The following is a 14,271-nucleotide window of genomic DNA, read 5'->3' on the forward strand; positions in this document are numbered from 1 at the left end:
CACACGGGCTTCAGTAGTCGTGGCAAGTGGGCTCTGGAGCAGAGGCTCATTGTTGTGGCACATGAGCTTAGTTGTGCCACTAAGATGTGTGCACTGTGGCATGTGGCAGGGGATTCCCAACCACTGGACCACCAGAGAAGTCCCCCATTTTATTGTTTACTTGACATTTTAAAAATATCAAAGTATAAAGCCATTTAAAATATGTGATCTAGATATATAAAGTGAAAATTAATGTTTCAAATAGATGCTTTATTGCAGTTTATGTCTCACAGGTAAAGTATTGATGGAAGGGAACCAGTGCATTGCTTCCGTGGTTTCCAGTCATCTAAGCCCCTGGACTAAACCAATATCCTTCAGCCCACATGTGACAGAGTTACCAAGAAAACGAAGACGGAGTGATTCAGACCCATCGCAGTAAGTGAGTTTGTTCCTGTAACCCCAAGAAATCTTCAACCCTAGCGAGAAAAGAAAAATATTACTTTTTAAACAAATTAAAACCTTTAGTTTCTTTTTTTTTTTTATTGAAGTGTAGTTGATTTATAATTTTGTGTTAGTGTCTGGTGTATAGCCAAGTGATTCAGTTATACAGATACATGTATATTCTTTTCTATTATGGTTTAATATATGGATGTTAAATACTTGTGCTGACCTGTACAATAGGACCTTGTTGTTTATCCATTCTAGATTGTCTATAATAGTTTGCATCTGCTAGTCCCAAATTCTCAATTCACACCCCCTCCTTGGCAACTGCAAGTCTATTCTCTATGGCTGTGAGTCTATTTCTGTTTTGTAGATAGGTTCACTTGTGTCATATTTACACTCCACATATAAGTGATATCATGTGGTATTTGTCCTTTTCTTTATGGCTTAGTTTGCTAGTATGATCATCACTAGGTCCATCCATGTATCAGCAGAATGCATTATTTCATCCTTTTTTATCCCTGAGTAATATTCTAGTGTGTGTGTGTGTGTGTGTGTGTATCTTCTTTAGAAAAAGATTACTTTTAAATTATTATTTTAAATTACATGGTAATTAAAAATTTGGACAGGGTAGATTATTTTTTCACCCGGCTGCTACCTCTGTCATTGACTGATCCAACTCTTAAGGTTATTAGCTATCCAGGAAGGTCAATTGGGATCTGAAAGACATAGGAACTTGAGGTTAATTTGATTAACAGTTAAGGTCACAGCAAGATATTTGCCTTCCTAATTGAAATACTTAACCTTGAGGAAAACATCTTGCATGTTTGGCTGAAAATAATCACAACTTGCTTCTTGATTTACTCATCGTTTATGTAACAACCAACCCTTGGTTATCTGTGGCAACTTTAATCAATTAAAGCTCTTGTTTTCCATGTTTATTAAGCTAAGTAGATAATAAAATCAGTGTTGAGAATACTCTCTATCTCCTTGTTCATTTGTTGCCTAATGCAGCTTGCAGTTTCAAATATTCTCTAATGATCTCCCCAAACATAGGGTTTTTATCGTGAAAATAATAGGGCAAGATAAATATAACAATCGAGAGCGATTCATTTTAAGCTGGTACTTTCTCTACATGAACGTGAAAGTTGATGACCATTCTCCATCATGAATGATGGGAAAAGTCCTGAGAAGGGGACAAGATGAGGATGTAATGAAATATCCAACTCTTTTTAACTCAGTTCTTCCTAGTACACTTTATAATTTAGCTTCAGTTTCCAAGATGGCAGAATCAGTGTTATTCAACTGTAAGGACCAACACACTTCCCAAGCCACATGTAAATGTATATAAAGATTGTATACATAAAAGTATATAAAGATTATATACTGTTTTTGATTGTATTCTTAGTCTCTTCCAATAAAGTGGATGATTATAAATAACTGCAGTTGACCAAGTGATAGTCTACCTAGAACTGTTCGCTGTTCCACATCCTTAATTATCAGGTGATAGTCCCTTTCCCTGGTGGCTCTGGGCTTCCCAGGTGGTCCTAGTGGTAAAAGAACCTGCCTGCCAGTGCAGGAGACGTAAGAGATGCAGGTTCGATCCCTGGGTCAGGAAGATCCCTGGAGAAGGAAATGGCAACCCACTCCAGTATTCTTGGAGCCTGGAGAATCCCATGGACAGAGGGACTGGTGGGCTATGGTCCATAGCGTTGCAGAGTCAGATATGACTAGAGAGACTTAGCATGCATGCAGTCCTCATTCACCTTGAGCTAGAAATGACTGTTCGTCCTTTTTATTTTTTTCTTTTTTCTTTAGAATCTTAAGTACCATTGTTCTTTCTTAATATTTAAATAAGAATATGACTTTCAAGTGAGAACTAGAGTCACACAATAGAACTTGCATCACACATGTCCCATGGGGGCCATGGTTGAGACCTTACAGTGGCTTTAAGAGTGATTGGAAAAATGAGGGCAGTGACAAGGGAAATACTAGGAATATCATTTCAATATCAGGTCAGTTCAGTCACTCAGTTGTGTTTGACTCTTTGCCTCCCCATGAACTGCAGCATGCCAGGCTTCCCTGTCCATCAGCAATGCTGGGAGGTTGCTCAAACTCATGTCCATTGAGTTGGTGATGCCATCCAACCGATTTATCCTCTGTTGTCCCCTTCTCCTCCTACCTTCAATCTTTACCAGCATCAAGGTCTTTTCTTTTTTTTTTTCCCATTTATTTTTATTCATTGGAGGCTAATTACTTTACAATATTGTAGTGGTTTTTGCCATACATTGACATGAATCAGCCGTAGATTTACATGTGTTGCCCATCCCGATCCTCCCTCCTGCCTCCCTCTCCATCCCATCCCTCTGGGTCTTCCCAGTGCACCAACCCTGAGCACCCGTCTCATGCATCCAGCCTGGGCTGGTGATCTGTTTCACCCTTGATAGTATACTTGTTTCAGTGCTGTTCCCTCTGAACATCCCACCCTCACCTTCTCCCACAGAGTCTAAAAGTCTGTTCTGTACATCTGTGTCTCTTTTTCTGTTTTGCATATAGGGTTATCGTTACCATCTTTTAAAATTCCATATATATGCGTTAGTATACTGTATTGGTCTTTATCTTTCTGGCTTACTTCACTCTGTATAATGGGCTCCAGTTTCATCCATCTCATTAGAACTGATTCAAATGAATTGTCTTAATGGCTGAGTAATATTGCATGGTGTATATGTACCACAGCTTTCTTATCCATTCGTCTGCTGATGGGCATCTAGGTTGCTTCCATGTCCTGGCTATTATAAACAGTGCTGCAATGAACATTGGGGTACACTTGTCTCTTTCAGATCTGGTTTCTCAAGGTCTTTTCTAATGAGTCAGTTCTTCATATCAAGTGGCCAAAGTATTGGAGTTTCAGCTTCAGCATCAGTCTTTCTAATGAATATTCAGGGTGGATTTCCTTTAGGATTGACTGGTTTGATCTCCTGTCCAAGGGACTCTCAAGAGTCTTCTCCAACACCATGGTTCAAAAGCATCAATTCTTTGGCACTCAGCTTTCTTTTGTGGTCCAACTCTCACATCCATGCATGACTACTGGAAAAAACCATAGCTTTGACTATATGAACCTTTGTCAGCAAAGTCTCTGCTTTTTAATATATTGTCTAAGTTTATCATAGCTTTTCTTCCAAAGAACAAGCATCTTATTCATTTCATGGCTGCAGTCACCATCTACATTGATTTTGGAGCCCTAGAAAATATAGTGACAATATACTGACAGATAATGGCTTTCTGGCAGAAGGCAACCATAAAGATTATTTATTACACACATTTTAGAAAATGAAGCAGCTACAACTCAGAAACATCAAGTACCTCGCCCAACATTATCCAACTAGTTGGAATGCCTAATTGTCAGTGTAGTGGTTTCCTGTTTACACCCTACTTCCTGTCTCTCTGCAGCTGGACTGGGGAGGGTGTTTCTAGCACATGAAGACAGCTATGCTGTCCAGTTTTCCAGCATATCTGGTAGGGATGACTCAAGGCCTCCTCCCTTCCAGGTCAGGAATCATGAAAGAAAAAATGGTGGAAAAACTTTCTCAGAACCCCTTTACCTGTCTCCTTTCAACAAAGGTAGAAATGTCACCATCCAGTTGCAGCAGGTAAATACTGGACTCTCACATGACATAATTCCTACTTGAATAGCACATAGAGTGGGCAGCAGAAAGTGAGGGTACACCCCCTGATTTGCTCATTATCTATCCCAGAACTTCTCCACTCTGCCCCAATCCTTCTTTCATCTCACCATTTTCCATTCTAATGAAATAAGGGATGTCAAAGTGCTTTAGGAATTTTACAAAGTACTGACTGTGCGGCATCCTTCCCAGAGACTCAGGGCATGAGGTTGATTTCATTGGTGGAGCCTCCAAATGCTGGATATTTTTAAACAGAAGAGAATGTGCGAGAAGTTTCACCCTTTCTGCAGCACTGTTGGATTTGAATGGAGAACTGCTTCTTTAAAAGGGTCATTGATGAAGATTCCTTGGAATGCAATCATTAAACATTTATTGAGTATCTGCAATGTGATATCTACATTAAACATTTATTGAGGATCCATAATATGTCTACTGCGTGTTGCAGTCCATGGGGTTGCAAAGAGTCAGACATGACTGAGCGACTGAATTGAATTGAACAATGTGATACCCAGTAGACGAGGAGGAAGACATAGATAAGGCACAAGAAATTTGTACAAATGGGAAAGATACAAAGAATTATTACATATCATGATAATTTCCATAAGAGGAACCCTAGGTATTATGGCAGCAAGACAAGTTGGGTGTTTAAATAATAATGAGATCAGAAGTGAAGAATAGCTTCCTGGACATGTTGACAGTAGCTAAGTTTTGAATGAAAAATGGGGATGAGCCATTCAGAGCAGAGGTAGAGAAGGTATTTCAAGCAGTAGGAACAGCTGTGCAGAAGCACGGAATATGAAGCAGCGCACTGCTGATCAGCAAACAAGTAATTGTCAGAGTAGGGCAGAGGACACGCCAGGAGGTGGGTGAGCTGTGAGACTTGAGGGATAGACTTGGACTAGGTTATGAATGTCTGCTGAACTAAAGAAAACTGAGAAATGAAAGTGTTAGTCGCTCAGTAGTGTCCGACTCTTTGCAACCCCATGGCCTGTAGCCACCAGGCTCCTCTGTCCATGGACTTCTCCAGGCAAGAATACTGGAGTGGGTCGCCATGCCCTTCTCCAGGGGATCTTCCCACCTGAGGGATCGAACCCGGGTCTCCTGCACTGCAGGCAGATTCTTTACTGTCTGAGCCATCAGGAAAGCCTGAAAAGTGTCTTAAATGCAATAAGGAAAATGGAGGGATTTTGAGAACTTGATCAGATTACATGTTTAAAACTTTTGTTTACCTTTGCACTTTTAAAAAAGCTTTTTTATTGTAGTAAAATATATGTGACATAAAATTTGACATTTTAACCACTTTTAAGTGTACAGTTCAGTGGCATTAATTATATTCACAATGTTGTACCATCATCAGTACTGTCTGTTTCTAAAACTTCTCCACCACCCCAGTCAGAAACACTGTACCCATGAAACAGTAGTTCTCCCTTCCTTTCCCTGGCCCCTGGTAACCTCTCGCCTACTTTCTAGCTCTGAGAATTTGCCTATTCTAGATATGTCATCTAAGTGGAATCATGCAATATTTGTCCTTTTATCTCTGGCTTATTTCACTTAGTGTAGTGTTTTTAAGTTTCACCTTCATTGTAGCGATGTAGCAGAACTTCATTCTTTCTTTATGGCTGAATCATATTCCATTGTATGTATATGCCACATTCTATTTATCCATTCATTTGTTGGTGGCATTTGGGTTGTTCCCACTTTTTGGCTGTTGTGAATAATACTGCTGTGAACATTGGTGCACAAGTGTCTGAGTCTCTGCTTTCAATTTCAGTTCTTTTGATTATATACCTACAAGTCAAATTGCTGGGTCAGATGGTAATTCTATGTTTAGTGTTTGAGGAACCACCAAACTGTTTTCCACAGTACCTTCACCATTTTACATTCCCACCAGAAATGTGTGAGGGATCCAATTTCTGCATACCCTTGCTGACACTTGTTATTTTCCATTAAAAAAAAAGCTACCCTTGTAAGTGTGAAGTGGTACAGATTTATATTTTTAAAGGAGCACTCAGGAAACAGTATGGAGGATGGGCTGAAGGAGGAAAATCCATCAGGCAGAGAAAACAGCGGAGAGACAGTTGCTAGGGAATGGGTTTTCTGAGCACTGGTCCAAGAGAGTAGCCTGGCCAGGAAGGGCCTGGAGAGGGAGGGGCATATTATGACACATTAGAAGACAGAAGCTCTAAGATTTCATTCTTGTTCATAGGAAGAGTAGGAATTTAAGAAGCATCCAAATTTTCTGACTTGGACCTGGATGGAGGATGATATTTCATTCACTGATATTGAGGGGAAGATGATGAATTCAGTTTTGGCTACAAGGAGAATGTGACATATGTGGGAATCTTTAAGTAGGCAGTTGGATATAAGGGTCTGGAACTCAGGGTTGAGGCGTGGCCTGGAGATGGAGATTCAGACACCATTAACGTATAAAGAACAAGAGCGGTGACTGGCATGGATGCAGGTGTGGGTGCAGGAAAGATGGGGGAGGCTCAGGGAGGAGGGGCGCCTACCCAAAATGTGCGGAGATGGGGCTGTAAAATGAGCACGGTATCTCAGAAGGGAAAGGAAGAGAGTTTCAAAAAGGAGAAAGGCATGGAAAGCAGCAAATCGGAGGAGTGTTTTGACTGTATTTTCTTCCAGTTTCATTTGTTTTTGCTTGATTTATGAGGAGAGCCTACATTTCATTCAAAATGCAGTGAAAGTAGTTTTCAAGGAAACTCCACTGTGTTTTGAAAAAGTTATATTACTTAGTATAAGAAGCTACACTAAGAAAATGCATCTAAGTAATGTGAATATTATTAATATCAGTGAGCTTATTAAAATTCATAAGTAAAAATATCTTTACTATAGACCAAATGCCAGCATGGAGAAGACATACAAAGAGCAAATTTACTAATTGTCCAGGTTCATGTTGCAAAGGAATGAAGTGTTTAACTAATGAGATCGTGCCTTTTTTCTGTTCTGCACAGGACCGTTAAAGTGTATTTTGATTTCTTAAGTACAGTAGATTTGGATTTCATCAAGGAGGCAAATTTAGTCAGTGAGTTAATTTGCTAAGATATGTATAATCAAAGCAAAAGCATGATTTAAAACAGTTTAAACTTTACCTTTTGAAATTGAAGTAATATATATCTATATATGGGGCTTCCCTGGTGGCTCAGCGGTAAAGAATCTGCCTGCAATGCAGGAAACCCGGGTTCGATCCTTGGGTCAGGAAGATCCCCTGGATGGGGCATGGCAACCCACTCCAGTATTCTTGCCTGGAGAATCCCATGGACAGAGGAGCCTGGCGGGCTGCAGTCCATAGGGTCGCCCAGAGCCGGACAGGACTGAAGCAACTAAGCAGCAGCATATCTATATATGGGGATTCCCAGCTGGCTCAGTGGTAAAGAATCCATTTGCCAATGCAGGAGACAGGGGTTCAATCCATGGATCTGAAAAATCCCCTGGAGAAGGAAATGGTAAGCCACTCCAGTATTCTTGCCTGGGAAATCCCATGGACAGAGGAGTCTGGTGGGCTACAGTCCATCGGGTTGCAAAGAGTAGGACATAACTAAGCAACTGAGCACACATGCATATATGTATATAATTCCAGGTCATTAGGAAGAAACTCATTCATCCTGTATCATTATTTTTTACTTTAGTCCTTAGATGTGAAGTCAGGCAGAAAAGAGGAAAAAAAAAACTGACTTAATCTAACACTCTCTATTGCTTCAAAAAGGCTGTTTGTTTTTACACCAGAGAGCAGGTTGATGATGATAGAGGCATAGAGGAAGGCACATGAGCCTACATAGAATAAGCTTCATTGGCCTCCTGTTAGGTCCATGACCTCGAGCAGTAACCTTATTGGGCCTCAATTCCTTCATCTGTAAAATGGGGAGAGTAATAACTACATGGAAATCAGTCCTGAATATTCCTTGGAAGGACTGATGTTGAAGCTGAAACTCCAATACTTTGGCCACCTGATGTGAACTGACTCATTGGAAAAGACCCTGATGCTGGGAATGATTGAAGGCAGGAGGAGAAGGGGACGACAGAGAATGAGATGGTTGGATGGCATCACTGACTCAATGGACATGAGATTGAGTAAATTCCAGGAGTTGGTGATGGACAGGGAGGCCTGTTGTGCTGCAGTCCATGGGGTCTCAAAGAGTCGGACATGACTGAGCGACTGAACTGAACTGAACTGAATAACTGCATGATTCTTAAAGCTGTCAGAATCAAATAACACATGTGAAAATACTTTTGCTAAAGTGTCATCAAAGCTATTTATTTAGACAGTGATAAGGGAAAACATCCTTTGATTAAGCTTTTATCTTAGTGGTCCTTTTTTGTTTGGAACATTTATATTCCTCTCTTCATAAATTTTATTAAGTCTTCTATAAACAGCATGTATTGTCTTTTTAAAGCAGAAAAATATTATTGAAACCTCAAATAAAATACATCATATGAATAAAATAGTTCACAGGTAGGTCAAACTCTTTTCAAGTCTAGAAAATTATCATTGTTGAGTCTTCTAAAAGAGGGAATCTTGGCAACATGAGTCAGAAGCCTTAAAGTAATTATCCATACATTGTACATCTGAAGGTTTATCCTGGACTTTCCTGGTGGCTCAGACAGTAAAGAATCTGCCTGCAATGTGGGAGAACGGAGTTCCATCCCTGGATTGGGAAGATACCTCAGAGAAGGGAGTGGCTACACACTCCAGTATTCTTGCCTGGAGAATCCCATGGACAGAGGATCCTGGCAGGCTACAATGCATGGTCACCAAGAGTCGGATAAGACTGAGTGACTAACAACATTTTATCCTAAGAGGATAATCGAAGATGCATGCACCACGGTGGTATTAGGCACACTATTTATAATATTGAAAAATTAGAAAATTGAGATATCTAGTAATAGAAAATTATTAAATAAATTATAGCATAGCTAACCAATGGGCCACTATTTAGTCATTAAAAATTATGTTCTTTAAGAATTTTGAAGCTAGGAGAAAATATTTATGTTATAGTGTTAAGTGAATCAGACAAGACATGAAAAATTTTACACTGTCATCTGAATTTTGTTTTATATATTTATATCAATATATACACAATGTAGAACACAAATCTGTCTAAATAGCCTCCATGCTCCACAACTCCCCCCCGCCCCCCATGACTAAGTTAAATAGTCAAAGCTGTTTTTGTATGTATCTAGATACATGTCTGGGCTTCCCAGGTGACTCAGTAATAAAGAATCCACCTGCCAATGCAGGAGACTCAAGAGATGCAGGTTCGATCCCTGGGTCAGTGACATCCCCCTGGAGAAGGTCGTGGCAACCCACTCCAGTATTCTTGCCTGGAGAATCTCATGGACGGAAGAACCTGGTGGGCTACAGTCCATGGCGTCACAAAGAATCGGACATGACTGAGCAGCTAAGCACACACACAGATGCATGTCTACGAAAGACATGGAGGGGAGACCCGTTAAAATGTCGATTGTGGTTATTTCCAGATGAGATTATGGAAGCTTTGCCGTGAATTTTTAAAATGCCCTTTCAAAAATTAATGCACTTGGGAGTATATATTTTAAAACACATATTTGAAGAAAAGACTACTCAGCCTGCATGATTTTTTAACGTGGAAAGTATTTTATCACCATCACTTTGGTAGTGGTCTGGTGACTACATTCTGAATGAATAAATACACTGCCACATATGTACATGCATGTAAGTATATATATATATAAATATTTATACACACATATATACATTTAGAATATTCTGCTAAGGCATATACTAATGTGAAAATTAATATTATTGGCAAGTAATCAGTTTCCAGTTTTTTTAATTATTTCTTATTGTCTAGATGAATTTTCAGACAAAATTAAAGGTCTTAGAGTTTTAATAAGTTTTCAGGCTATGTAATAGAGCTATTACAACATTTTTGGCTAAGCCACCCATTGTTTTAAAAATAGCTATTTTATTTAATGTTATTTCTGTGAATATACTCCTTTTCAAGATTGGCATGGCATAATTTCTAAACAGAGCAGCAATTATTATTCACTGTTGCTTCACATAGTTATTGTTACCTGATGGAGACGAGGTACATGTCAGCTTTGGTACAAGAGCAGCTCACCCAGACAATAATAATCGTTTCAATTAGGAGCTCAGGGTAGCATGTATAACTAAAGACTTAATAGGAATTAGGATGGCTGAACTTAATCTCACATTTATTTCTCAAGAATTACTGAAGATCGGTTTCATGTAGTTTGATACTTTATCTTGCTTTTTTGAAGAAAGGAAGATGGTGAACAACAAGTAAAAATGAAGTCCTTTGGGTACAATGAACCATTGAGAGGGTATATGGTGGGTGGGGAAGGTCACTTATGCAGACCATTAGCTGAAACAAACAGTGAGGTCAAGATAGAATAGATTCAGGAATATTAGGTTTTTCTCATATGTTCTGCTCTGAGATGTAGTGATCATCATATACCTTGTACCTTTTTTCTTTATCTACTTGGATAACATTTTGGCTTATATGTCTTTAAATTTTTCTTAGAATAGCTATTTATTAAAAATAACTATTATTTCCTTGAAACACTAGAGAAAACCTAATTCATCCAATAAGCAAATCAGAATTACTTACAAGGAGCTTCTGATTATTAGGAATCCATCGTCATAAACTCTGTCAATTGTTTCATTATGTTCTTTCAACATCAACAAATATTTTTCTACCTCTGGCAACATGGCCAGATCTCAATTTTGCTTTTTCTCCATTTATTCTTTTTTTTTTTTTTTTAATAAGACTTCATGAAACACTGACATGGTTCAAAGTGACAGTTGCTGCTCACAGGATTAAGAGCCAGAGCCCTGATAAATTATTAAGCAGAAAACTGTCCTCTGGGTAGATATACCTTTCTTTCACAAAATTCTCCAAGAAATCTTTTCAAGTGCACCCCCTTCAAGTAAAGTACCTTATTCAAAAACTGGCTATCTCACCTTCCTCTCTGTTTCCTAGCTCCCAGCATCACCATTCCTTATTCCCAACTGATGAGAACTGTTCTCATCAGTTCTCATCTCCCTCAAATCCTGGCTCTAAGAGAAGACACTTCTGCTGTATGTTCCTGGAATCAGGCAGTTCTGTCTACTGCTACTGTCTGTGTTAATGGGTAATACTGTTAGAAAGAAGATGTGAACATTCTTCACCTTAGAGGATAACTATTACATTTTTAAAACATAAATCTTTAATATAAAAATTGTTCTTGAATAGACCATAGTATCCCCTGTATCGATCACAGACTTGTCATGGTGGAGGTACTTGCATAACTCAATGAAACTATGAACCATGCTATGCAGGGCCACCCAAGACAAATGGGTCATAGTGAAGAATTCTGATGAAACATGGTCCACTGGAGGAGGAAATGGCAACCCACTCCAGTATTCTTGCCTGGAGAACCCCATGAACAGTATGGAAAAACAAAAAGATATGACACCAGAAGATGAGCCCCACAGGTTGGTAGGTGTCCAGTATGCTACTGGGGAAGAGCAGAGGGCAATTACTGATAGTTCCACAAAGAATAAAGCAGTTGGGCCAAGTGGAAACGATGCTCAGTTGTGGATGTGTCTGGTGATAAAAGTCAAGTCTGATGCTATAAATTACAGTATTGCATAGGAATCTGGAATGTTAGGTCCATGAATCAAGGTAAATTGGATGTGGTCAAGCAGGAGATAGCAAGATTGAATGAACACTGACATCTTAGGAATCAGTGAACTAAAAAGGATGAGAACGGGTGGATTTAATTCAGATGATCCTTATATATACTACTATGGGGAAGAGTCGCTTAGAAGAAATGGAGCAGCCCTCATTGTCAACAAAAGTGTCTGAAATGCAATATTTGGATGCAATCTCAGAAACGACAGAATGATCTCAGTTCATTTCCAAGCAAACCATTCATAATCACAGTAATCCAAGTCTATGCCCCAGCAGGAGAGAAGAGAAGTGAAAGGCAAAGGAGAAAAGGAAAGGTGTACTCAATTGAACGCAGAGTTCCAGACAGTAGCAAGGAGAGACAAAAAGACCTTCTTAAGTGAACAATGCAAAGAAATAAGAGGAAAACAACAGAATGGGAAAGACTAGAGATCTCTTTAAGAAAACTGGAGCTATCAAGGGAACATTTCATGCAAGGATGGGTATGATAAAGGACAGAAACAATAAGGACCTAACTTGAGAGTCCCTTGGACTCTCAGGAGCTCAAACCAGTCCATCCTAAAGGAAATCCACCCTGATTATTCATTGGAAGGACTGATGCTGAACCTGAAGCTCCAATACTTTGGCCACCTGATGGGAAGAGCTGATTCATTAGGGAAAAAAACCCTGATGCTGGGAAAGATTGAAGGCAGGAGAAGAAGGGGGTGACAGAGGGTGAGACGATTAGATAGCATCACTGACTCAATGGACATGAATTTGAACAAACTCTGGGAGACAGTGGAGGACAGAGGAGTCTGATGTGCTGTAGTCTCTCTCACTTAAGTCGCTAAGTCCAACTCTTGTGACCCCAAGGACTGTAGCCTGCCAGACTCCTGTCCATGGATTCTCCAGGCAAGGATACTGGAGTGGGTTGCCATTTCCTTCTCTAGGAGATCTTCCCAACCCAGGAATCTCCTGCATTGCAGGCAGATTCTTTACCAACTGAGCTATGAGGGAAGCCCATGCTATAGTCTATGGGGTTGCAAAGAGTTGGACACAACTTAGTGACTAAACAACAATAACAGCAGACCGTAGCGTGAGTGAAAGTGAAATTCGTTCAGTCGTGTCCGACTCTTTGTGAATCCATGGACTGTAGCCTGCCAGGCATCTCCATCCGTGGCATTTTCCAGGCAGGAATACTGGAGTGGGTAGCCTTTCCCTTCTCCAGTGGATCTTCCCAAGCCAGGAATGGAATGGGAGTCTCCTGCATTGCAGGCAGATTCTTTACCAACTGAGCAATCAGGGAAGCCCTATATGTTTCACAGATGATAAAATGTTGGGGTGGGTGTATATCTTTGATTTCAAGAATTAGGTTATTCTACTTTTGACATTTTACTGTGAACATTTGTCTGTTTTTCCTACAATGCACAGATCATGGCAATTCCAGACTTTCTATATAAGAAAAGTTTGGGGAAGGGGAAAAATAGGAGATTTGTCCTGATCTATTTTTAGAGACTTTAGATGAAGGAGTGGGAGGAAGGGGAGAAGCACTGATGGAGCTAACAACCCCCCCTGCCCCCCAAAAAAGACCTGGCTAATGCCTGGAACAAAGTACATGCTTTGGGATGAACGGGATGGCATTCAAAGTAGTAGTTATCCATTCATATATGCATTCATGTATGCTAAGTACATCCATTTATGTATGGATGAATGAATGCATGCATGAGCCAACTTTATTTTTGAAGCTGCAGAACCCTTTGCTTAATGAATTTTTAACAGCAGCTCTATCATACCCCACCCCCACTCCAGGAGTCCCTTCATTTCTGCTTTCTTCCACATGACTCCCAAGACCCTTTCCGAAGTTTCAGACTTTGGGGAGCACAGTCTGAGGATCAATTTGCTTGCTCCTAGTTATCTACATTTAATTTGAATGCAGCTTCCCTGATGGCTCAGAGGGTAAAGCGTCTGCCTGCAATGCAGGAGACCCGGGTTCAATCCCTGGGTTGGGAAGATCCCCAGGAGAAGGAAATGGAAACCCACTCTGGTACTCTTGCCTGGAAAATCCGATGGATGAAGCCTGGTAGGCTATGGTCCATGGGGTCGCAGAGTTGGACACGAGTAAGCAACTTCACTTTCACTTTCACTTTAATTTGAATGCCATCCTGTTCATCCCAAAGCATGGACTTTATTCCAGGCATTAGCCAAAGGTGAATGGTTTTTTTTTGGGGGGGGCAGCTACGGGGGGGGTTGTTAGCTCCATCAGTGCTTCTCCCCTTCCTCCCACTCCTTCATCTAAAGTCTCTAATAATAGATCAGGACAAATCTCCTATTTTTCCCCTTTCCCATTAGATTGACTTACCCCAAACTTTTCTTATATAGAAACCCTGGAGTTGCCATGATCTGTATGTTGTAGGAGAAACAGACAAATATTCACAGTAAAATGTCAAAAGTAGAATAACCTAATTCTTTAAATCAAAGATATACACCCACCCCTCACATCA

General features: G+C 40.1%; 1 protein-coding gene across 1 annotated transcript in view; it reads left to right on the forward strand.

Moving 5' to 3' along the window:
• Nucleotides 1-357: 357 nt before the first annotated feature.
• Nucleotides 358-14,271, forward strand: part of ARNTL2 (aryl hydrocarbon receptor nuclear translocator like 2) — a 57,484-nt gene continuing 43,570 nt past the window's right edge. Inside the window, exon 1 of the mRNA XM_043882276.1 lies at nucleotides 358-414. The gene's annotated coding sequence lies outside the window, so the exon portion shown is untranslated. The remainder of the gene's footprint in view (nucleotides 415-14,271) is intronic.

Source organism: Cervus elaphus, chromosome 22 (genome assembly GCF_910594005.1).
Source record: "Cervus elaphus chromosome 22, mCerEla1.1, whole genome shotgun sequence".
Lineage (NCBI taxonomy): Eukaryota > Metazoa > Chordata > Mammalia > Artiodactyla > Cervidae > Cervus > Cervus elaphus.